The sequence below is a fragment of the Pan paniscus genome, chromosome 19 (genome assembly GCF_029289425.2).
Source record: "Pan paniscus chromosome 19, NHGRI_mPanPan1-v2.0_pri, whole genome shotgun sequence".
NCBI classification, from domain to species: Eukaryota; Metazoa; Chordata; class Mammalia; order Primates; family Hominidae; genus Pan; species Pan paniscus.
The window spans coordinates 50,262,001-50,284,884 of record NC_073268.2 but is presented as its reverse complement, the minus strand read 5'-3'; the positions used below and the strand labels follow the sequence as shown (position 1 = coordinate 50,284,884).

Below are 22,884 nucleotides of genomic sequence, written 5' to 3'. Positions count from 1 at the left end.
TACATATACCTACCCTTTCCTAATTGTTTTTTTAACACTGCCATGCTCATCCTTTAGTGGTGTCTTTGCTGTAGCCTTTCTTTGCATACTCACAAACCAATCGGTATCTACTCCCCTATTCTGAACCCATGAAAGCCCTGGACTAAGCTAGGGGGAACCACCCCCTGCATCTCCTCTCTGCTGAGAACTATTCCATCACTCAATAAAATTCTTCTCCACCCATTCTCACCCTTCAATTGTCAGCATATCCTCATTCTTCTTGGATGCAGGACAAGAGCTTGGGAGCTGCCAAACATGGGTACAAGCTATAGCACAGGCAGGCCGAGTGGGTGGGGCACCTCCAGTGGCTGGCCCAGGGCCAAGCAAGGCCCAGGCTGGGGGGCGTCACTGCCTGTGGAGGTCTCCAGTTGGCAAAGTGACTGAGAAAAATCCTGCGTCATTTGTGAACGCAAAATATCTGAGTGAGGTCTCAGTCAATTTAAGAAAGTTTATTTGCCAAGGTTAAGGATGAGCCTGTGACACAGCCTCAGGAAGTCCTGAGACGTGCCTAAGGTGGTCAGAGGTATAGTTTGCTTTTACGCATTATAGGGAGACAGGAGAAATCAATAACATATGTAAGATGTACATTGATTCCATCCAGTAGGGGAGGATAACTTAAAGTGGGGGCTTCCAGGATAGAAGTAGATAAGAGACAAAAGGTTGCATTCTTTTGAGTCCTTGATCAGCCTTCCACTGAATACACAATTTAGAATGGCTCAGTGAATATGCATTTTCACATAAGCAATAGGGCAGAGGAAGCAATCAGATATGCATTTGTCTCAGGGGAGCCTCAGAGGGATGACTTTGAATAGAATGGGAGGCAGGTTTGCCCTAAGCAGTTGCCAGCTTGACTTTTCCCTTTAGCTTAGTGATTCTGGCGTCCCAAGACTTATTTTTCTTTCATACCTTATACCACAAAATTAGAAGACAGAGACCCTTGGATTCACGTCTCAGAAGGCTGAGTCAACTAAATGTGGACTATTTCACCAGGTGATACCCTAGGATGGTTCTTTGGGTTATGCCTGGGCACAAGGTCAAAAAGTTCATAGCCTTTTTTTTTTTTTTTTTTTTTTGAGACGGAGTCTCGCTCTGTCACCCAGGCTGGAGTGCAGTGGCGTGATCTTGGCTAACTGCAAGCTCCGCCTTCCGGGTTCACGCCATTCTCCTGCCTCAGCCTCCCGAGTAGCTGGGACTACAGGTGCCTGCCACCATGCCTGGCTAATTTTTTTTGTATTTTTAGTAGATATGGGGTTTCACCCTATTAGCCAGGATGGTCTCGATCTCCTGACCTCGTGATCCACCCGCCTCAGCCTCCCAAAGTGCTGGGATTACAGGCGTGAGCCACCGCGCCCAGCCTACCCTTTCAAACTGTCAACAAAAAGAGTCAAACTCTGTAAAATATTTTAAGAGATTTATTCTAAGTCGTATATGAGTGACCAATGTTCCATGACAGAGCCCCAGGAGATCCTGAGAACATATGCCCAAGGTGATCAGGTTTTATACATTTTAGGGAGACAGAAGACACTAATCAATATATGTAAGATGTACATTGGTTCAAAGTTGGGGCAACCTGAAGCGGGGGTGGGGCTGGGATGCTTCCAGGTCATAGGCAGATTCAAAGATTTCTGGACTGGCAATCTGTTGAGAGTTAAGTTATTTTCTGAAGACCTAGGCTCAATAGGGAATGTGAGGGTTTAAGATAAGCAGTTGTGGAGACCAAGATTCCCATTGTGTAGAGGAAACCTCCAGGTAGCAGGCTTCAGAGAGAATAGATTGTAAATGTTTCTTATCAAAGTTAATTCTCTCCTGGATCAGGAAGAATGCCCAGAAAAGGAAAGAGATTCTCTTCAGAATGTAGATTTTACCCACAAGAGGCAGCTTTGCAGGAGTATTTCAAGATACGGCAAAGAAGCATAATTTGGGGTAAAATACTTTGATTTTTTTTTTTTTTCTTTGAGACAGAGTCTGGCTCTGTCACCCAGGCTGGAGTGCAGTGGCTCAATCTCGGCTCACTGCAACTTCCCCCTCCTGGGTTCAAGTGATTCTCCTGCCTCAGCTTCCGCAGTAGCTGGGATTATAGGGGCATACCACCACACCCAGCTAATTTTTGTATTTTTAGTAGAGACAGGGTTTCACCATGTTGAACTCCTGACCTCATGTGATCTGCCTGCCACAGCCTCTCAAAGTGCTGGGATTGCAGATGTGAGCCACCATGCCCGGCAAAATACATTGATTTCTTTCAGGGCCTGCTATCTGTCATGTGATGCCATACTAGAGTCAGGCTGGAATTTGGCATCTTATTGCTACAAAGAGTCCTCTTTGTCAGCCTTAAGATCTGTTTTAATGTTAATGCTGGTCAGCTGGGCCTGAATTCCAAAAGGGAGGAGGGTATAATGAAGCATGTCTGACCCTCCCTTCCCATCATGGCTTGAACTAGTTTTTCAGGTTGACCTTAGAATGCCCTTGGCCAAGAGGAGGGATCCATTCAGATGGTTGAGTGTAGGGACCAGCCCCACAGGGTCGGTGGGTTTCGCCCCGTGTGTGGAGACAAGAGTGTAGAAGTAAAGACACAAGACAAAGAGATAAAAGAAAAGACAGCTGGGCCCAGGGGATCACTACCACCAAGTCGTGGAGACTGGTAGTGGCCCCAAATGCCAGACTGCACTGATATTTATTGGATACAAGACAAAGGGGCAGGATAAGGAGAGTGAGCCATCTCCAATGATAGGTAAGGCCATGTGGGTCACGTGTCCACTGGACAGGGGGCCCTTCCCTGCCTGGCAGCCGAGGCAGAGAGAGAGAGAGAGAAAGGAGACAAAGAGAGAAACAACTTACACCATTATCACAGACTTTTAGTACTTTCACTAATTTGCTACTGCTATCTAGAAGGCAGAGCCAGGTGTACAGGTTGGAACATGAAGGCAGACTAGGAGCATGACCACTGAAGCACAGCATCGCAGGGAGACGGTTAGGCCTCCGGATAACTGCGGGCAAGCCTGACTAATGTCAGGCCCTCCACAAGAGGTGGAGGAGTAGAGTCTTCTCTAAACTCCCCCGGGGAAAGGGAGACTCCCTTTCCCGGTCTGCTAAGTAGCGGGTGTTTTTCCTTGACACTTACGCTGCCTCTAGACCACGGTCCGCTTGGCAACGGGCGTCTTCCCAGATGCTGGCGTTACCTCTAGACTAAGGAGCCCTCTGGTAGCCCTGTCTCGGCATGACAGAAGGCTCGCACTCTTGTCTTCTGGTCACTTCTCACTATGTCCCCTCAGCTCCTATCTCTGTATGGCCTGGTTTTTCCTAGGTTATGGTTATAGAGCGAGGATTACTATAATATTGGAATAAAGAGTAATTGCTACAAACTAATGATTAATGATATTAATATATAATCATATCCAAGATCTATATCTGGTATAACTATTCTTGTTTTATATTTTATTATACTGGAACAGCTCCTGTCCTCGGTCTCTTGCCTCAGCACCTGGGTGGCTTGCCGCCCACAGTTGAAGGGCTTAGAATTTTATTTTTGGTTTACAAAACTCACAGATCTCCCTCATTTACAATCTTGTTGGATTCCTTCTGTATTCCATTGGCATTGAGGACTAAGCTCTGATTTTTTTCTTATCTTGCCCAAATTTCTATTTAAGGGGTCTGGGGAGTCATGCCCTACAAACCATAAATTCTCACCAGATGGGTTTTATTTAACCCTATATATTGTCACTTACTTTCCAACCTGACTCCGGCATAACATTATGAGACAAAAAAGAAAATCAAAATATTTTACCCCAAAACATGTTTCTTTGCCACATCTTAAAATGGCCCTGCAAAACTGTCCTTTGTCGGGGAAAATTTGCATTTGTAAAGAATCTCTATTAACATAGCTAGATCTTTTTCTTCCAGGCCCTCCCAATCTAAAGAGATTAAGAGTCTAGCACCTTTTAAAGGTCTGAATAGGAAACATTTGTCATCTATTGTCTCACAGGGCAGCTACTATAAGACTTTAAAAGAACCTTGGTCTCCACAGTCTTTTATCTTAACCTGAACATTTCCTTTCTATGATCCCAGGTCTTTCGACAAACTCAACCAATTGTCAACCAGAAAATGTTTAAATTATCTATAGCCTGGAAACCCTAGCTTTGAGTTGTCCCACCTTTCTGGGCCAAACCAATGTATTTCTTAAATGTATTTGATTGATGTTTCATGCCTCCCTAAAATGTATAAAACCAAGCTGCACCCTGACCACCTTGGGCACGTGGTCTCAGGACCTCCTGAGTTACAGGCCATGGTCACTCATATTTGGCTCTAATAGATCTCTTCAAATATTTTTACAGAGCTTGACTCTTTTTGTTGACCATATGATCATTTAGCTTCTATCTTTGTGCCACAACTGGGTACTAAAGATGTTATTTGGCATGTAGAGGCCCTAAGCAATTATACACAGAAGGTCCTAAATATATCTACATGGTTATCTCATTATTGAATAATAAAGTTACTCTCATGAAAAAAGCTGTATTGCAAAACCATATGGCTTTAGCTATACTCACCATGGCCCAAGAAGAAACGGTTGTAAACCAAAAACAAAATCCTAAGCACCCCCAACTGAATTAATGGCCAAGGGGACCCTAGAGAAACCTGAAAAACTGAACTTCTGCCCATGATGGGAAGGGAGGTCAGACATGCCTTATCATACCTCCTCCCCTTTGGAGTTTAGGCACCACTGACCAATGTTAACATTAAAATAGAGATCATAAGTCTGACAAAACAGACTCTTTATGGCAAAAAGATACCAAATTCCAACCTGATTCTGATAGAGCATCACATGACAGATAGCAGACCCTTAAGGAAATCAAAATATTTTACTGCAAAATATACTTCTTTAACATGTTTTAAAATGGCCCTGCAAAGCCATCTTTTGTGGTAGAAATTTCTATCTGTAGAGAATCTCCATTAATGCAGCCAGGGCTTCCCTTTCCAGGCATTTCCCAGACATAGGAGAGATTAACTGAGTGTCTGCCATCTTTTAAGACCTGAAAAGAGACATTTATCATCTATTCTCTCTAAAGGCTGCTACCTGTGAGGCTTCATCTACATAACAAAGACCTTGGCCTCCACAATCCCCCTTTTCTGGATTAAAGCATTTCTTTCTACTGACTTCAAGTCTTTAAGCAAAGCTTAACTCTTTCAACCAGTTGCCAATAAGAAAATCTTTGAATCTACCTACAACCTGGAAGCCCATGCCCCTTTAAGATGTCCTGCCATTGCCGGGTGCAATGGCTCATGCCTGTAATCCCAGCACTTTGGGAGCCTGAGGCGGGCAGATCACGAGGTCAGGAGATCAAGACCATCTTGGCTACCACGGTGAAACCCCAGCTCTACTAAATATACAAAAAAAAATTAGCTGGGCGTGGTGGCAGGCGCCTGTAATCCCAGCTCCTCGGGAGGCTGAGGCAGGAGAATGGTGTGAACCCGGCAGGTGGAGCTTGCAGTTAGCCGAGATCGCGCCACTGCACTCCAGCCTGGGCGACAGAGCGAGACTTCATCTCAAAAAGAAAAAAAAAAAAAGATGTCCTGCCATTTTGATCTGACCCAAAGTATACCTTCCATGTATTGATTTATGTCTTTGCTTATGGCTCCTGTCTCTCTAAAATGTATAAAACCAAACTGTAATTCAACTACCTTGGGCATACTTTCTCAAGACCTCTTGAGACTGTTCCCTGGGCCAAGGTCATTCACATTGGCTCAGAATAAACCTCTTTAAATTGTTTACAGAGTTTTGTTTTTCCATTAATGCTGTGTTATTGTAAAACTAAATGCTGTGTCTATATCCCAGATAAATCAAATAATATCACTAAGGTAATGGCTAATATGAAAACCCAAATAACCAATCTTTCATATCCAAAACGTTCTCTAAGCAACTGGCTAAATAGCTGGTTTGGCTCTTGGGAAACTTGGTGGTAAAGTCATGACTTATTCTAGAAATTATAAACATTTGTTGTGTTTTGTCTTGTTTTTGTCTAAGTTGCTGTTATAACATTTGTTTACAACTGAGTCAGTGTGGCTTGGCACAGAGTTTCACACCTGTAATTCCAGCACTTTGGGAAGCTGAGGTGGGTGGATCACTTGAGGCCAGGAGTTCAAGACCAACCTGGCCAACGTGACGAAATCCCGTCTCTACTAAAAATACAAAAATTAGCCTGGCGTGGCACACACCTGTAATTCCAGCTACTCGGGAGGCTGAGGCAGGAGAATCACTTAAACCCAAGAGGCAGAGGTTTCACTGAGCCAAGATCATGTCACTGCACTCCAGCCTAGGCAACAGAGGAAGACTGTCTCAAAAACAAAACAAAACAAAACAAAAACAAAAAAAAGAAACCAGCTGGGCATGGTGGCTCACGCCTATAATCCCAGCACTTCGGGAGGCCGAGGCGGACAGATCGCCTGAGGTCAGGAGTTTGAGAACAGCCTGGCCAACATGGGGAAACCCCGCCTCTACTAAAAATACAAAAATAAGCTGGGCGTGGTGATGTGTGCCTGAAATCCCAGCTGCTCGAGAGGCTGAGGCAGGAGAATCACTCGAAACTGGGAGGCAGAGGTTGCAGTGAGCCGTGATCACGCCACTGCACTCCAGCAAGCGAGACTCTGTCTCGAAAAATATAAATAAATAAATAATTGAGTCAGCGTGACTCAAAAGACTAAAATAATGATCACTTGAATAAATCACATTAATTAAAAATGTAACCAAGTAACCTGGCTCAGGTCACAAAGTCACTTCCTTCGTGTTTTTTTTTAATTTGGCCTATACTGGCCGGGCACGGTGGCTCACGCCTGTAATCCCAGCACTTTGGGAGGCCAAGGCGGGCGGATCACAAGATCAGGAGATCGAGACCATCCTGGCTAACACGGTGAAACCCGTCTCTACTAAAAATACAAAAATTAGCCGGGCATGGTGGTGGCGGGCGCCTGTAGTCCCAGCTACTCGGGAGCCTGAGGCAGGAGAATGGCATGAACCCGGGAGGCGAAGCTTGCAGTGAGCCGAGATTGCGCCACTGCACTCCAGCCTGGGCGACAGAGCGAGACTCCGTCTCAAAAAAAAAAAAAAAATTTTGGCCTATACCTCATGAGTCTTATAGTTCATCCAATTCCACTTTCACCATAAGACATGGTATCTTAGGAATGAGTCTTCCTAGTGACATGGGACTAAACTCCCGGACATAAAAAGAGTCTGAGAAATCCCAGCTACTTGAGAGGCTGAAGCAGGAGGATCACTTGAGCCTAGGAGTTTAAGGCTGCAGTGAGCTGTGACTGAGCCACTGCACTGTGGCCTGGGTGAGAGTAAGACCCTGTCTCTAAAATAAATAAATAAATAAATAAATAAATAAATATTTTTAAAAAATTAAAAAGGAGTTAAAACTATTGAGTTCATCTACAATGCTTTCTTCAAAAGATCTTGATGAAAAGGGGAAAATGTGAAAATAAAACGTAAAAGCTGTTGGAACACCCAAAAAACACGTTAAGACTCGAGAGAGATGTGACTGTGATTTGAGTCACATGTGGTTACAATGTCTGCTCTCAGATTATAGATTAACTCACTTTCTTAGTTTTCTTGTCCTGTACAATGACTAGAGAGAACTAAAGGACATTAGGGACAAAACCCTCCTGCCTTCTTTTTTCTTTTTTTCTTTTTTTGAGACGGAGTTTTGCCCTTGTTGCCCAGCTGGAGTGCAGTGGCGTGATCTTGGCTCACTGCAACCTCTGCTTCCTGGGTTCAAGCGATTCTCTTGCCTCAGCCTCCCAAATCGCTGGGATTACAGGCATGCGCCACCACACCGGCTAATTTTGTATTTTTAGTAGAGACGGGGTTTCTCCATCTTGGTCAGGCTGGTCTCAAACTCCCGACCTCAGGTGATCTGCCTGCCTTGGCCTCCCAAAGTACTGGGATTACAGGCGTGAGCCACCATGTCTGGCCTTGCCTTCTTAATTAATGACCCTTGTTAAAGATTAACTTCCTGGCCAGGTGCAGTGGCTCACACCTGTAATCCCAGCAATTTGGAAGGCTGAGGCAGGCAGATCACCTGAGCCCAGGGTTTCAAGACCAGCATGGGCAACATGGCGAAACCCTGTCTCTACAAAAAACACAAAAATTAGCTGGGCATTGTGGCATGTGCCTGTAGCCCCAGCTACTCAGGAGGCTGAGACAGGAGGATCACTTGAGCACAGGAGGCAGGGGCTGCAGTGAGCCGAGATCATGCTATTGCACTCTAGCCTGGGTGACAGAGCAAAACCCTGTCTCAAAAAAAAAAAAAAAACAAAAAAAACCCTGTCTCAAAAAAAAAAAAAAAAACTTCTCTTTTTTGTCCTGCTGTGCTTAGACTGGAGGACAGAAACCTCATGATTATTATACCCTCTGCAAAAAAAAAAAAAAAAAAAAAATGTTAAATGTACCCTTCCCAAAAGAAGTACTACCTATAATTAATCAATTTGCTGTAACCATGTGCTATCCTTGTATGAATAATGTTGTAATCTTGCAAAACTCCTCTGTCTCTGCCTATACAAATGAAATCGCTAAACGTCCCTATTTTGAAATGCTGACCCCATTCCTTTGGAGTTGGTGTTGGTAGCCTAGCCTTACACTTTGTGACTGAATAAACTCTCTTTAAATTAGATTCTGACCCTTTTGATTATTTTACATTGATGGAGTTTACAAAGTATAATGCACATTGTTAATTTTTTCTCAGTTACTTAAATTTTATTCACATGGTTCAAAAGCATTAAGTTAATACATTAAAATAACAATAAATAAAAAGTAAAGAATTCACTTAGTGACCTGTTCCCTCATCCTCATCCCCCCATCCCAGTTTCCATGTCCCATCCTTTGTGTGGTTTCTGAGCCTAGCTCCTTATGGATCTGTGTTTTGATTGGGCTGCAAATATTCACTCCTGTCACCTCTCCCCATTGTGGTAGAGTTCACTTCTCTTTTTGGCTGACTTTGGGCTTTGCCATATATAGTGTACTTCGTTTGGGCACAAGTGAAAGTGTGTCATATCCAAGCAGAGGCTTTAGGAGGACTGATAAGTTCCCCCTAGACCTCTTGCACTCTTGCCATCTGCCATGACAAGGACTTGCCCCGGGTAGCCTCTGTACCTTCAGACTGGGTCCCAAAATGAGAGACATGTGGAGCACATGTGAACCTAATCGGCAGCCCAAACCACCTGACCTACAGATCTCTGAGCAAGAAAATGTTGGTCGCAAACCAGTTTTAACAATGGTGGGGGCAGTATTTGTTAATATTATCGCAGTAAAATCAAGACTCACTTTGCTTTTTTAAACTTTATATATGTCACTAAGATATGTAGTGACTTCTCCTGTTGGTGCATAGAGTTACTTCTTTGAGTTTCATGGTATTACAGTGTGTGGCTATACTCCGATGGATTTAACCAGGCTTCCATTAATGGATATTTGAGTTGGTTCAATCTTTTGCTATCAAAAATAAGGATGTATTACATAGTCTTGTACATACATCATTTTGCATATGTATTCGTCAGGGTTCTCTAGAGAGACAGGACTAATAGGATAGATGTGTATCTGAAAGGGAGTTTATTAAGGAGTATTGACTCACAGGATCACAAGGTGAAGTCCCACAATAGGCCATCTGCAAACTGAGGAACAAGGAAACCAGCCCAAGTCCTAAAACCTCAAAAACAGGGAAGCCGACAGTACAGCCTTCAGTCTGTGGCCAGAGGCCCAAAAACCCCTGGCAAACCACTGGCGTAGGTCCAAGAGTCCAAAAGCTGAAGAACTTGGAGTCCATTGTTCGAGGGCAGGAAACATCCAGCATAGCAGAAAGATGAAACCTGGAAGACTCAGCCAGTCTAGTCCTCCCGTGTTCCTCTGCCTGCTTTTATCCTAGCTGTGCTGGCAGCTAGTTAGATGGTGCCCACCCAGATTGAGGGTGGATCTGCCTCTCTTAGTCCACTGAATCGAATGTTAATCTCCTTTGACAACATCCTGATGGACACACACAGGAACAATACTTGGCATCCTTCAATCCAATCAAGTTGACACTCAGTATTAACCATCACAGCACATATGTAAATATATCTATAGAATCATGGAAGTGCTCAGATGGGAGGATACATGAAATTTGAAATATTGAAAGATGTTCCTCAATTGCCCTACTTAGGGATTGTGCTTAGAACAATGACACTGATCATCAATTAAGGCTGGATTAAATGAAGAAAACGCTTTAGTATTTCTGTCACTTGCATTCCTGTTCTCATCCTCTTCTCTGAGGATCATCTTCTACATCTTCTCTTCCTCTTTCTATGCCCTAAGTGATCACCAAGGATCTGTCCTTGACCTTGTATCAGTCAGTATAGGTTAGGTTATGCTGTGTGAAAAATGACCGTCCTCCCATCTCAGTGGCTTACAACGACAACAGTTCATTTCTTGCTCATGTTACATGTCCATCGTGGGCCTGCTACAGTACTACACATCACTTTTTTCACTCCGGGACCCAGTCTGTTGGAAAAGTCTCTGTTTGGGACATTGATGGTCTTAGGGCAGAAAGAAGAGAAAGAGACATGGTAAATCACACACAGTTTCTGCTCAGAGGTGACCCATGTCACTTCTGCTTACATGTGGCTGATTATGCAAGTCTCGTGGCTGCTCCTGGGTTCTACTGAGCAGGAATGTGTTTAATCCAGATGTGGGGGTGCCACATCTGGGTGAACAAAAATTCAACCTACCACAGTCCTATTCTCTTCTTACTCCACGGTGTAGATGTGGGGCCCACACCCATTCCTTAGGGAAATCTCATGTACCCCTGTGGTCTCTGCTCCGTCTTCAGGCCTGACAAACTCATAGAGCCAAGCTTGCTGAGCTGCCCTATTAAGCTCTCTTGCCAGAATGTCAAACCCAACATATCCAAAAAGGAGTTCATCCCATTTCCCCCTAAACCTGCTGCTTCTGTGAGATCTTCATCATCCTGCATCCTCCTTAAGTCCTTGCTGCTCTTCCCCCTTCCCTTGGCTTCCAGTCCACTGCCAAGTCATGTTTATCCTATGCCTACCATGTGTCTCGATTTCAGCCTCTCTCCTCTCCATTTGTGCCCTCAGGACCTTAATTTTGGAATTCACTTCCTTTATTCATCCCAAACTACCCAGCACATAGTAGGTATGCAAGAAATACAAATATTTAAAACCTGTGGGGCCAGGCGTGGTGGCTCATGCCTGCAATCCCAGCACTTTGGGAGGCCGAGGCGGGAGGATCACAAGCTCAGAAGATCGAGACCATCCTGGCTAACATGGTGAAACCCTGTCTCTACTAAAAATACAAAAAATTAGCTGGGCGTGGTGGCGGGCGCTTGTAGTCCCAGCTACTCGGGAGGCTGAGGCGGGAGAATGGCGTGAACCTGGGAGGTGGAGCTTGCAGTGAGCCGAGATGGTGCCGCTGCACTCCAGCCTGGGCAACAGAGCGACAGAGTGAGACTCCGTTTCAAAAAAAAACAAAAAAAAACAAACAAAACAAAACAAAAAAAAAACAACCCGTAATCTCCAACAACTATTTTGGAAAAACTTGCAACAAGCAAACTGCTAGGGATACATCTGCGAACCCAAGCTTCTGCCAACAGTATTGGCAACTGCCGCAGCTTCCCACTTGAACTATCTGCCTTGACCCTCTCCCTTCTTCCATCCACCTTTCAGAGGAGCAGCTGAGAGAGTTTTTCTCGTGCAACAGGATGATCTGGTGGATTTCCTGCTACAAAGCCCATCATGGCTTTCCTCTGCTGCCTTAATAGAGTCCAACCCCTCCCCAATCTGACCCTATCTTCTTTCCCAATTCTCATCTTCATCCTCCCTGCACAGCAGCCAAATAAAGGGACTAACCATTCTCTGAGTGTTCCTTTATGTCCTTGCTAATGTCAAAAAGGGTGAATTGGACATGTCCAAATTCTCCCATCCTTCAAGGTCCCACAGAAGTATCTACTCTTTGATGAAACCTTCCTGGATGCTCACCTTACTCCATCCCCACTTAAATTTCCACAGCTATGTATTTGAAACTCCACACGCCACGTTTTCCTGTGACAGCTAAGTGTGTACATATGTTCTCTTCCCCCAGCTCATGAGCTTCTTGAGAGCCGGAGCTGTGCCTGCTTAATCCTTGACTTGCCATAGTACCCTGAACGTAGTAAATGCTCTGTCAGCATTTATTGAATGAATGAATTTGTTATAAGCAAGGAGAAGTAACAAAATGAAGTGCATTGGGCTGGGCATAGTGGTTCATGCCTGTAATCCCAGCACTTTGGGAGGCCAAGGCGGGTGGATCACCTGAGGTCAGGAGTTCTAGACCAGCCTGACCAACATGGAGAAACCCCCATCTCTACTAAAAATACAAAAAATTAGCCAGGCATAGTGGCGCATGCCTGTAATCCCAGCTACTCAGGAGGCTGAGGCAGGAGAATCGCTTGAACCCAGGAGGTAGAGGTTGTGGTGAGCCGAGATCTTGCCATTACACTCCAGCCTGGGCAACAAAAGCGAAACTCCATCTCAAAAAGAAAAAGAAAGAAAATGAAGTGTGTTTCCCCATAAGACACCTGAACCACAGATCTAAAATAATGCCTTGCCAGTACTCTTCCGAGCACTTTGCAATATACTAAGCCAGGCCTGAAGTCCTTGACTGCAAGTAGCTGCACCCGTAGACTCCGTGGATCTCATTTTATGTCTCTCTACTCTCTGCAGTCACTAAGGATGGGAGCCTTTGCTTCCCATTTCATCTTACAGATCAGACAGTTTATTTTTATTATTCTTTTGAGACAGAGTCTCGCTCTGTTGCCCAGGCCAGAGTGCAGTGGTGCTATCTCAGCTCACTGCAACCTCTGCCTCCCAGGTTCAAGCAATTCTCCTGCCTCAGCCTTCCAAGTAGCTGGGATTACAGGTGTATGTCACCACGCTCAGCTAATTTTTGTATTTTTAGTAGAGACAGGGTTTTGCCACATTGGCCAGGTGATCTCGAACTCCTGGCCTCAAGTGATCCGCCTGCTTTGGCCTCACAAAGTTCTGAGATTACAGGCATGAGCTACCGTGCCCGGCCCAGGTCAGTTTAAATTAACACAGAAATGCCAAGGGTCTGCCGTGCTGTAGCTGATGGGGCTGTTTGTGGGCAACAGGGATACAAATAGGTTTTTATAGATCCTTAAGCAGAGTGTTTGAGAATCATATGTGTTTCTAAAAACCCAAAATACCTTCCTGGTGGCAGAAAGTCTCTCTGTTGCTAAACAGCAGATGCTGTTTAGCATCTTTTCAGCACTTTTTGAGCCTGGATAATTTAATTCTTTCATGGGAGAAATCTTAAGATCAAAGCTTATTTGGAGGCTGGGTACAGTAGCTTATACCTATAATCCCAGCACTTTGGGAAGCCGAAGTGGATGGATTGCTTGAGCCCAAGAGTTCAAGACCAGTCTGGGCCACATGGTGAGACCCCGTCTCTACAAAAAAAAAAAAAAAAAGTACAAAAATTAGCCAGGCTTCCTGGTGCACTCTGTAGTCCCACCAACACAGAAGTCAGAGGTAGGAGAATTGCTTGGGTCCAGAAGGTCAAGGCTGCAGTGAGCCTGTGATTGGGTCACTGTACTCCAGCCTGGGTGACAGAGAGAGACCCTGTTCCCAAAAAACAAAACAAAACAACAACAACAACACACACACACACACACACACACACACACACACACACACCTTATTTGGCTCAGAGGCAGATTTTCCCGGCCTCAAGGAGGGATGTGGTCACCTCTGGAATACAAAGATGCTTAGAAACCCATAGCCTCTTGTGTGGGTAAATCCATGCTAAAGGAATAGAGAAACACTGAACTGAACAACTCCTGAAATGTCCTGTGTTAGTATCACGGTGTTAACGGTGAGGGGTTAAGGAGCTGCTTCCCTAGGGGACTGGAACAGATGGAGGAAACCCACCTCATGACCAGTAGGCCATGCATGATTCTAGAAGGAGGAGCTTAAATGGTAGGGTAGGTGGTAGCTTATGCACCCCAATATTCTTCCTGGCAGGAAGGGGGGAAAGGGACAGTGAAGGTCAGTCACTTGCCTCGGGAACATCAATACAGATGCCTGCTGGGAAACGGAGAGAATGGGGCTGGAAGGGCCAGGGCAAGATGACTCCTGGGAGACGCACCCAGGCCCCACCGCCTGCTGGAGGAGGGAGGCTGGTAAGAGTGGGCCAGGCAGTGGTCCCCACTTCGTATTCAAAAAGGCCCTAGAGTTTAGGCTTTGGACCTTACTGCTGTATGAGGCCGCAGCATCACAGAGAAGACAGTGATGAGAAAAACGTCACTTGCACTCCCTCCAGCATCACTGCACAGCTTCTGAGGCACTACCAATTAGTAGATTTTTCCATGAATTCTGAAACTGTCTTATAAAAATCACAAATGCATTACATCGTATATTTGCATGTTAAAATTGTTTTATTAAATTGACTGCTTTAAAAATATTTCATAATTATCATAATCTCATTTTGGCTCTTTTTCCCCCCTTTCATTTATTAAATGTGTTCCCCAAAAAGTGGAAGCTCTGAAGTTGAATATACATGAGAAAAGCAAATAAAACTATCTCTCGTCAAGCCAGGATTAAGATGTGGCAACTGTTAAACTGACAGGCTGATTCAAACAAAACCCAGACAGCTCCTGGTGAGCATAAAATAGAATTGGTTTCTTATTTGGGATGCCAAAGTGGGTGGATTACCTGAGGTCAGGAGTTCGAGACCTGCCCAGCCAACATGGTGAAATCCCATCTCTAGTAAACATAGAAAAATTAGCAGAGCATGGTGGTATATGCCTGTAATCCCAGCTACTCAGGAGGCTGAGGTAGGAGAATCACTTGAATCTTGAACTCAGGAGGCAGAAGTTGCAGTGAGCTGAGATCATGCCACTGCACTCCAGTCTGGGCAACAGAGTAAGACCTGGTTCCTTAGGAGGGAGGTCTCCTACACATTCTGCACAATCTCTGAGGGAAGATGTGTGTGTGTGTGTGTGTGTGTGTGTGTGTGTGTGTGTGTGTGTGTGTGTATGTGTGTGTGTCAGTGGGGAGGCGGGTTCATGGGACTCCACTGTCAGAGAATTTCCTCCCTGGACTAGAACCGAGCCAGCCATGTCATTGTGCTGCAGAGCTGCACCCACTAACCCCACTCCTGTCTGGGAAATCCAGACAGTGTAACTGTTTGCAAGGGTGCTCTGGAGCCAGACTCTCCAGGTTCAATGCCAGTGTCTGAGGTTTTTTCCCATTTGACATCAGCTCATAGTCTGACACAGAGATGTCTTCAACAGGAGTAGAACTATTTAGTAGAAATAATTGAGTGCAGAAAGCCTGTTTTTTTAAGGTAAATGTGGCTTCTCTGCGACCCATATGCATGGTGGAAATGCTCTACATCTGTAACGAACATTGGACATTTGCTGTATTGGTCACTGTGTGATGGACATACTTGTCCAATCAGATGGACATACTTGTGTGGGGGCTATTTCTGGGCCCTCTATTCTTTCCCATTGACCTATGTATTCATCCTTCGATAATACCAAACAATCTTGAGCTATATAATTAGATTTGAAGCCAGGTGCGGTTGCTCTCGTCTGTAATCCCAGAACTTTGGGAGCCCACAGTGGGAGTTGAACACTTGAAATGTGGCTAGTGGGACTGAAGAACTGAATTTTAAACTTTACTGAATTTAAACATAAACAGCCACATGTAGCTAGTAGCCACCAGATGGGACAGCACTGGTCTAGCTCCCAAGTGCCAACAGCTTCCTGTGGAAAAATCAATTTTATTAAAATATGTGTCCTACCCTGCACTCAGCCTTTCTGGATGTCCCTCTTCAATATAATATCTGATTAAGGATTTGAAGAAAATACAGTATAGATATTGTTTGTAGAATAGACGTAAGACCCTAAAATACAGTTTTATACAAAATTTGATAAATCCTGGCCGGGCGCAATGGCTCCTGCTTGTAATCCTAGCACTTTGGGAGGCCAAGGCAGGCGGATCACTTGAGGTCAGGAGTTAGAAACCAGCCTTGCCAACATGGTGAAACCCCGTCTCTACTGAAAATACAAAACAATTAGACAGGCCTGGTGGTGGGCCCCTGTAATCCCAGCTACTCGGGAGGCTGAGGCAGAAAAACCACTTGAACCCGGGAGGCGGAGCTTGCAGTGAGCCGAGATTGCGCCACTGCACTCCAGCCTGGGTGACAGAGCGTGATGATTCCGTCTCAAAAAATAAATAAATAAAAATTATAAATCCTTTCTCTAAGAGAAGAAATATGGCTTTCTTATTTCTTTTTCTTTTCTTTTCTTTTTTCTTTCTCTTCTTTTTCTGAGACAGGGCCTTGCTCTGTCACCCAGGCTGGAGTGCAGTGGCGTGATCTCGACTCACTGCAACCTCTGCCTCCCTGCTTGGAACGATTCTCCTACCTTAGTTTCCCGAGTTGCTGGGACCACAGGCACGTGCCACCACGCCTGGCTAATTTTCGTATTTTTAGTAGAGACGGGGTTTCACCATGTTGCTCAGGCTGGTCTTGAACTCCTGGGCTCAAGCGATCCGCCTGTCGCCTGCCTCGGCTTCCCAAAGTGCTGGGATTACAGGCTGAGCCACCACGCCCGGTCTGGGCTTTCTTATCTCTGAGAGTCACAGTTTCTGTGAGGCAGCCACCAACACTAGCTTTTAAGTTTCAGGGAGTTGCAGTGAAACTTTCTTTCCTGCCAGGAAGCTGACATTTTCCAGAAACCGCAAATAACAGAACATTTTGTCTCTGTGTCAGCTTCATGCACCCTAGTCTTAAACCAACAATGTTCTTAAAAATGCATTGTTTTTCTTCTCTTATCGCTTCTCAGTTGTTCTAATAATTTGATAGCTTCAGTACACCATTAATGTTCACCTTGCACCTCCCGGAGGAGAGATGGCGTGATACTCGCAAACACGGGACTACAAACTATTGATTCCATTCCGCGTGCTTCAGGAAGGTGGCGCTGTTTCCGTGCAGCTCATCAGGTACCTCAGAAAAAGAAATTTGGTGGAGACGTTTCCGCAGCCTCCAAGCAGCATCATTCAAAGGACAGGTCAGCAGGAAACAGATTTTATTTTAAAATTCCCAGCAGCGGGAGGGACGGGGGGGGGCGGGGGAGGGACTTGTTAGAGTTCCTGTCACTAAAGGAAATTCTTCCTAGAGCTATACTAAACTTAGTTATTACTGAAACAGTTTTTTCTGGCTTCATCAGAGGAAAAATATAGTTATGCATCCCAGTATTTTTGCAACAATTCCACCACCAACAGCAATAAAAACGGCTGCAATTTATTGAGTACTATCTTCTGTGGCACTTTACAAGTGTTATCATCTTTGGCCTCACAATTTCTTTACTATCTTAAGGATGAGAGGCTAAGGTTTTGGGGTGTTAAGAAATTCAACATCTGTCTAGCTGTTCTAATAGGTGTGTAGTGATACCTCCACATGGTCTTGATTTGTATTTCCCTAATGGCTAGTAATGTTGATCATCTTTCTATGTGCTTATTTGCCGGTTGTATATTCTCTTCAATGAAGTGTTTCTTCATGTCTTTGTCCATTTTTTAAATTGAATTGCTCAATTTTTTCACGTTGAGTTTTGAGAGGTTTTTTTTTAATTTAAAAAAATAGAAACAGGATCTCACTATGTTGCCCAGGCTGGTCTCAAACTCCTGGGCTCAAGCAATTCTCCTACCTTGGCCTCCCAAAGTGTTAGCATTACAAGTGTGAGCCACTCAGTGCCTGGCTGAGAATTCTTTGTATATTCTAGATATGAGTCCTTTTTCAGATATATAGTTTGCATATATATTCTTCCAGTGTGTAGTTTGCCTTTAACAGTCTTTTGCAGAGCAAAACATTTTTAATTTTGATCAAGTCCACTTTATGAATTTTTTTCTTTTATGAATCGTACTTTCAGTGTCATTTTGAAGAAATCTCTACCAACTAGGTAGAGAACTAGGGTTCCCCCACATTTTCTCCTGTACTATCTTCTAAAATTTTTATGCTTTATGTTTAAATCTATTATTCATTTTGAGTTAATTTTCATAAATGGTGTGAGGTTTAGGTCAAGGTTCTTTATTTTTATTTTTAAATTTTTGCCTATTAACATTCAATTGCTCCAGCACCATTTATTGAAAAAGCCTATCATCTCATTGAATTGTTTTGAATCTTTCTTAAAAAATCAGATGGACATACTTGTGTGGGGCTATTTCTGGGTCCTCTATTCTTTCCCATTGACCTATGTATTCATCCTTCGATAATACCAAACAATCTTGAGCTATATAATTAGATTTGAAGCCAGGTGCGGTTGCTCTCGTCTGTAATCCCAGAACTTTGGGAGCCCACAGTGGGAGGATTGCTTGAGCCCAGGAGTTCGAGACCAGCCTGGTCAACATAGCAAGACCCTGTCTCTACAAAACATACAGAAAAAGTTAGCCGTGTGTGGTGACATGCACCTGTAGTCCCAGCTACCTGGGAGGCTGAAGTGGGAGGATCACCTGAGCCTGGGAGGTTGATGCTGCAATGAGCTGTGTTTGTGCCACTGCACTCCAGCCTGGACAGCAAAGTAAGACCCTGTCTCAAAAAAATAATAATAAAAATTGAAATCAGGTAGTTCCATTTTATTATTGTTTTCCAAAATTGTTTTAGCTATTTATTCTATTTATTCTAGTTCCTTTGCCTTTCCACATACATTAAAAAAAAAAAATCTTTTCTACATCTTCAAAAAATTTTGCTGGTATTTTGATAGGAATTTTGTTAAACCTGTATATCAATTAAAGGAGTATTGACATCATTACTATGTTGAGTCTTCAGTCCATGAGCTTGAAATGTCTGTTTCTTTAGATCTTTAATTTCCTTTCTTTTTTGAGACAGGGTCTCACTCGGTCGCCCAGGCTAGAGTGCAGTGGTGTGATTTTGGCTCACTACAACCTTTGCCTCCCAGACTCAAGTAATCCTCCCACCTCAGCCTCCCAAGTAGCTGGGACTACAGGCTACCGTGCCCAGTTAATTTTTTGTATTTTTTTTTTTTGTAGAGATGGGGTCTTGCCCAGGCTGTCTTGAACTCCTGGACTCAAGCCATCTGTCTGCCTCGGCCTCCCAAAGTACTAGGATTGTAGGCATGAGCCACTGTGCCCAGCTGATCTTTGATTTCTTACAACAATCTTTTGTAGCTTTTAGCTTATAAGTCCTGTACATGTTTTGTTAAACTTACACCTAAGTATTTTGATTTTTTGAGTGATTATAAATGGTACTGCATTTAAATTTTTGGTTTTCATGTTTGTTGCTAGTATATGGAAATACAATTGATTTTTCTTTTTTTAAAAAAAATTTTTTTTGAGACAGGGTCTCACTTTGTCACCCAGGCTGGAGTGCAGTGGTGCAATCATAGCTCACTGCAGCCTCAAACTCCTGTGCTCAAGTGATCCTCCCACCTCAGCCTCCCAGGTAGCTGGGACTACAGGCACATGTCACCAAGCCCCACTAATTTTTTAAAAAAATTTATTCGTAGAGATGGGGGTCTCACTATGTTGCCGAGGCTGGTTTTGAACTCCTGGATTTAAGGGATCCTTCCATCTTGGCCTCCCAAAGTGCTGCAGTTACAGGTGTGTGCCCCCTTGTTCGACTGTGTTGGCATCTGTTCATTGTGTTTTCTTTTCTTTTCTTTCTTTTTTTTTTTTTTTGAGATGAAGTTTTGCTCTTGTTGCCCCAGCTGGAGTGCAATGGCGTGATCTCAGCTCACCACAACCTCTGCCTCCCGGTTTCAAGCGATTCTCCTGCCTTAGCCTCCGAGTAGCTGGGATTATAGGCATGTGCCACCATGCCCGGCTAATTTTTGTATTTTTAATAGAGACGGGGTTTCACCATGTTGGTCAGGCTGGTCTTGAACTCCTGACCTCAGGTGATCCACCCACCTTGGCCTCCCAAAGTGCTGGGATTACAGGCGCGAGCCACCACGCCCGGCTGTTGATTGTGTTTTCTCATTGAAGTTTAGATTTTCCCATTTCTTGGTATAATGAGTGCTCTTTGGTGGAAACCTGGACTTTGGGGTGTCATAAGACTCTGGATCTTATTTAAATCTTGTGTTTTAGCAGGCTTCCTGACCCACTTTGGCAGGGGAAGGGGATGCCTCTTCATTATTGCCAAGTAGGGGTGGAAGTCCAGGTTTTCCCCTTGACCTTTGTTGACACGTGGAGGGAGGTTGTTTGGCACAAGTGGGAGTTCAGGCTCTCCAGTTGGCCTCCAGGGATACCACCCTTGCTGGGATGGGGAGGGGACCTCCACTGATATGTGGGGTGGGAGGTGGCTTTGTTGCAACTGAGTGACGTTGAAAGTCCTGACTCTCCACTTGGCTCCCTATGGGGACAAGAGTGACTTTATTTTCAATGCGAATCCGCTAACTCCAATTCCAGGAATGCCTCCAAAATGTCTAGTTGATGTATTACTCTTTATACAGGATCACCTATTCACTGTAACTTTTGCCTTTTTACAGAAACAACCCTTGATGCTGTTGCAGAAATCATAGGTTGTGACACCCACAGCATTCTCTCAACCATCTACATATTCCTCTGAGAGTAAGTATATTTTTTCCCCAAGATATAAGCCCTGGTTCTGGGGGGCTACTGTGTGGAGATCCACCTGCCTTGTGGACACCCAAGACCATGCTTCTGTCTGTAAACTCCCTCTAATAATTATCCTATATGGACAAACTGGATTTGTCTGCTTCCTACGTTTTCTCAGCTCCTTGGGCATTTGGGGGTGGCTTTGGGGGTGGCTTTCATGGAACACTCTCTCTGACACCACCCCAGGGAAGAGGATGAGTGCTTTCTTACAATTAAGTGGGGTAGAAGTCCAGGTTCTCCATATGGTTTCCACTGATACCATGCTGGGGGAGAGTCTCCTCACCTCTCAGTGGGAATTAAAATCCAGCCCTCGGGTGGCTCATGCCTATAATCCCAGCACTTTAGGAGGCCGAGGTGGGTGGATCACAGGGTCAAGAGATCAAGACCATCCTGGCCAATATGTTGAAACCCCGTCTCTGCTAAAAATACAAAAATTAGCCGGGCGTGGTGGCGTGAGCCTGTAATCCCAGCTACTCAGGAGGCTGAGGCAGGAGAATTGCTTGAGCCCAGGAGGCAGAGGTTGCAGTGAGCCGAGATTGTGCCACTGCACTCCAGCTTGGGTGAGAGAACGAGACTCCGTCTCAAAAAAAAAAGAAAAAAGAAAAAGAAAAAGAAAATCCAGCACTCCGCTTGGCCTTCTCTGACACCATGCCAGGGAGAGGGGACGGTGGTGCCTCTTTACAGCCTAGCATTGGTGGCAGTCTAGGCTTTCCAAGAGGCAAGCATGGGGATGGGGCTTTTTCTGTGGTTTGGGCTGGATTAGAGCCATTATTGTGTAAACGTTTTCTGTCCTCTGAGGCTGCCCATTTCCTGGTCCTGTGGCTAGAGAGAAAAGGCTTTTCTTAGGGCATTGTCTTTGCCTGTTGGCATTTCCAGGTTGCTTGCTTCCTAGCACCCAGTCTGGGATATATAAGGCAACACCCACCATGTTGTTCCTTGGGTCTCAGGGTGGCTAGCTGGTTTGCCTTCTCTCCAACTTTCGGAGTCTTAGATTGTTTTATATATAATGCCCACAATTTTTAGTTGTACTTAGTAAAAGGAATAGGGAAAATTGTGTCTAGTTCATCTTCCTGGAAACAAAAATCTTCCATCTTGTTTTCATAGAAGGCCATGGAACTGTGCTAACCACTGGAACCTATTTGTTTTGTTTGTTTGTTTGAGATGGAGTCTCGCTGTGTTGCCCAGGCTGGAGTGCAGTGGCATGGTCTCTGCTCACTGCAACCTCCACCTCCTGGTTTCAAGTGATTCTCCTGCCTCAGCCTCCTGAGTAGCTGGGACTACAGGTAAACGACACCATGCCTGGCTGATTTTTTTGTATTTTTAGTAGATGGGGTTTCCCCACGTTGGCCAGGCTGATCTCAAACTCCCGACCTCAGGTGATCCGCCTGCCTCAGCCTTCCAAAGTGCTGGATTACAGGTGTGAGCCACTGCACCCGGCCCACTGGAATCCTTTTTGTATAATATCCTGGCTGTGAAGTTAGAGTTCTTACACTTGCATTTGGCAGATGCAATTCAAATTGGTTACCAAAACTTTGAAATATATTGAGTTGCTTCTAAAACAAATTCCATGCAGGATTGAAGAGTGGGTAGGCTAAGAAGGTAGCAGGCCTGGGAAATGAACCCCAGGAAACTGACTTAGTCATGCAATGAAGACTCAGGTGTTACCAGTGGAGAGTGTCCAGGTTCTTGGCATTTTGAACAAACAATTGGACAAAACACACAAACAAAGCAAGGAAAGAATGATGCAACAAAAGCAGAGATTCATTGAAAACAAAAGCACACTCCACAGGGTGGGAGCCTGCCTAGCAGGTGGCTCAAGAGCCCGGTTACAGAATTTTCTGGAGTTTAAATACCCTCTAGAGGGTTCCCGTTGGTTACTTGGTGTACACTCTATGTAAAAGAAGTAGTGGCCTGTGATCAGCCTGATTGGTTGCAAGAGGGGACCAATCAGAGGTACCTTCAATTTTTCATCCGCCAGGCAGAAAAGCGGGGCAGGTTGCAAAGGGACTAGCTTCTGTTCCTTTTGTTACCTGGGCATGGAAAGTTCGGGTTTTCCTTTTGATTAGGTCTAGGAAGTCAGCGTGAATTGGCCTTAGGTTCCCTGCCTCCAGACTCTATTTTTCTGCCTTATGGTTCATATTGGGTTTGTTACAAGGATATTCAAACTTTGTGAAT

General features: G+C 44.6%; 1 protein-coding gene across 1 annotated transcript in view; it reads left to right on the top strand.

Annotated features, from left to right (window-relative positions):
* The first annotated feature begins 20,638 nt into the window (after positions 1-20,638).
* Positions 20,639-22,884, top strand: part of DHRS7B (dehydrogenase/reductase 7B) — a 67,950-nt gene continuing 65,704 nt past the window's right edge. The window contains exon 1 of the mRNA XM_057300365.2: positions 20,639-20,661. The gene's annotated coding sequence lies outside the window, so the exon portion shown is untranslated. The remainder of the gene's footprint in view (positions 20,662-22,884) is intronic.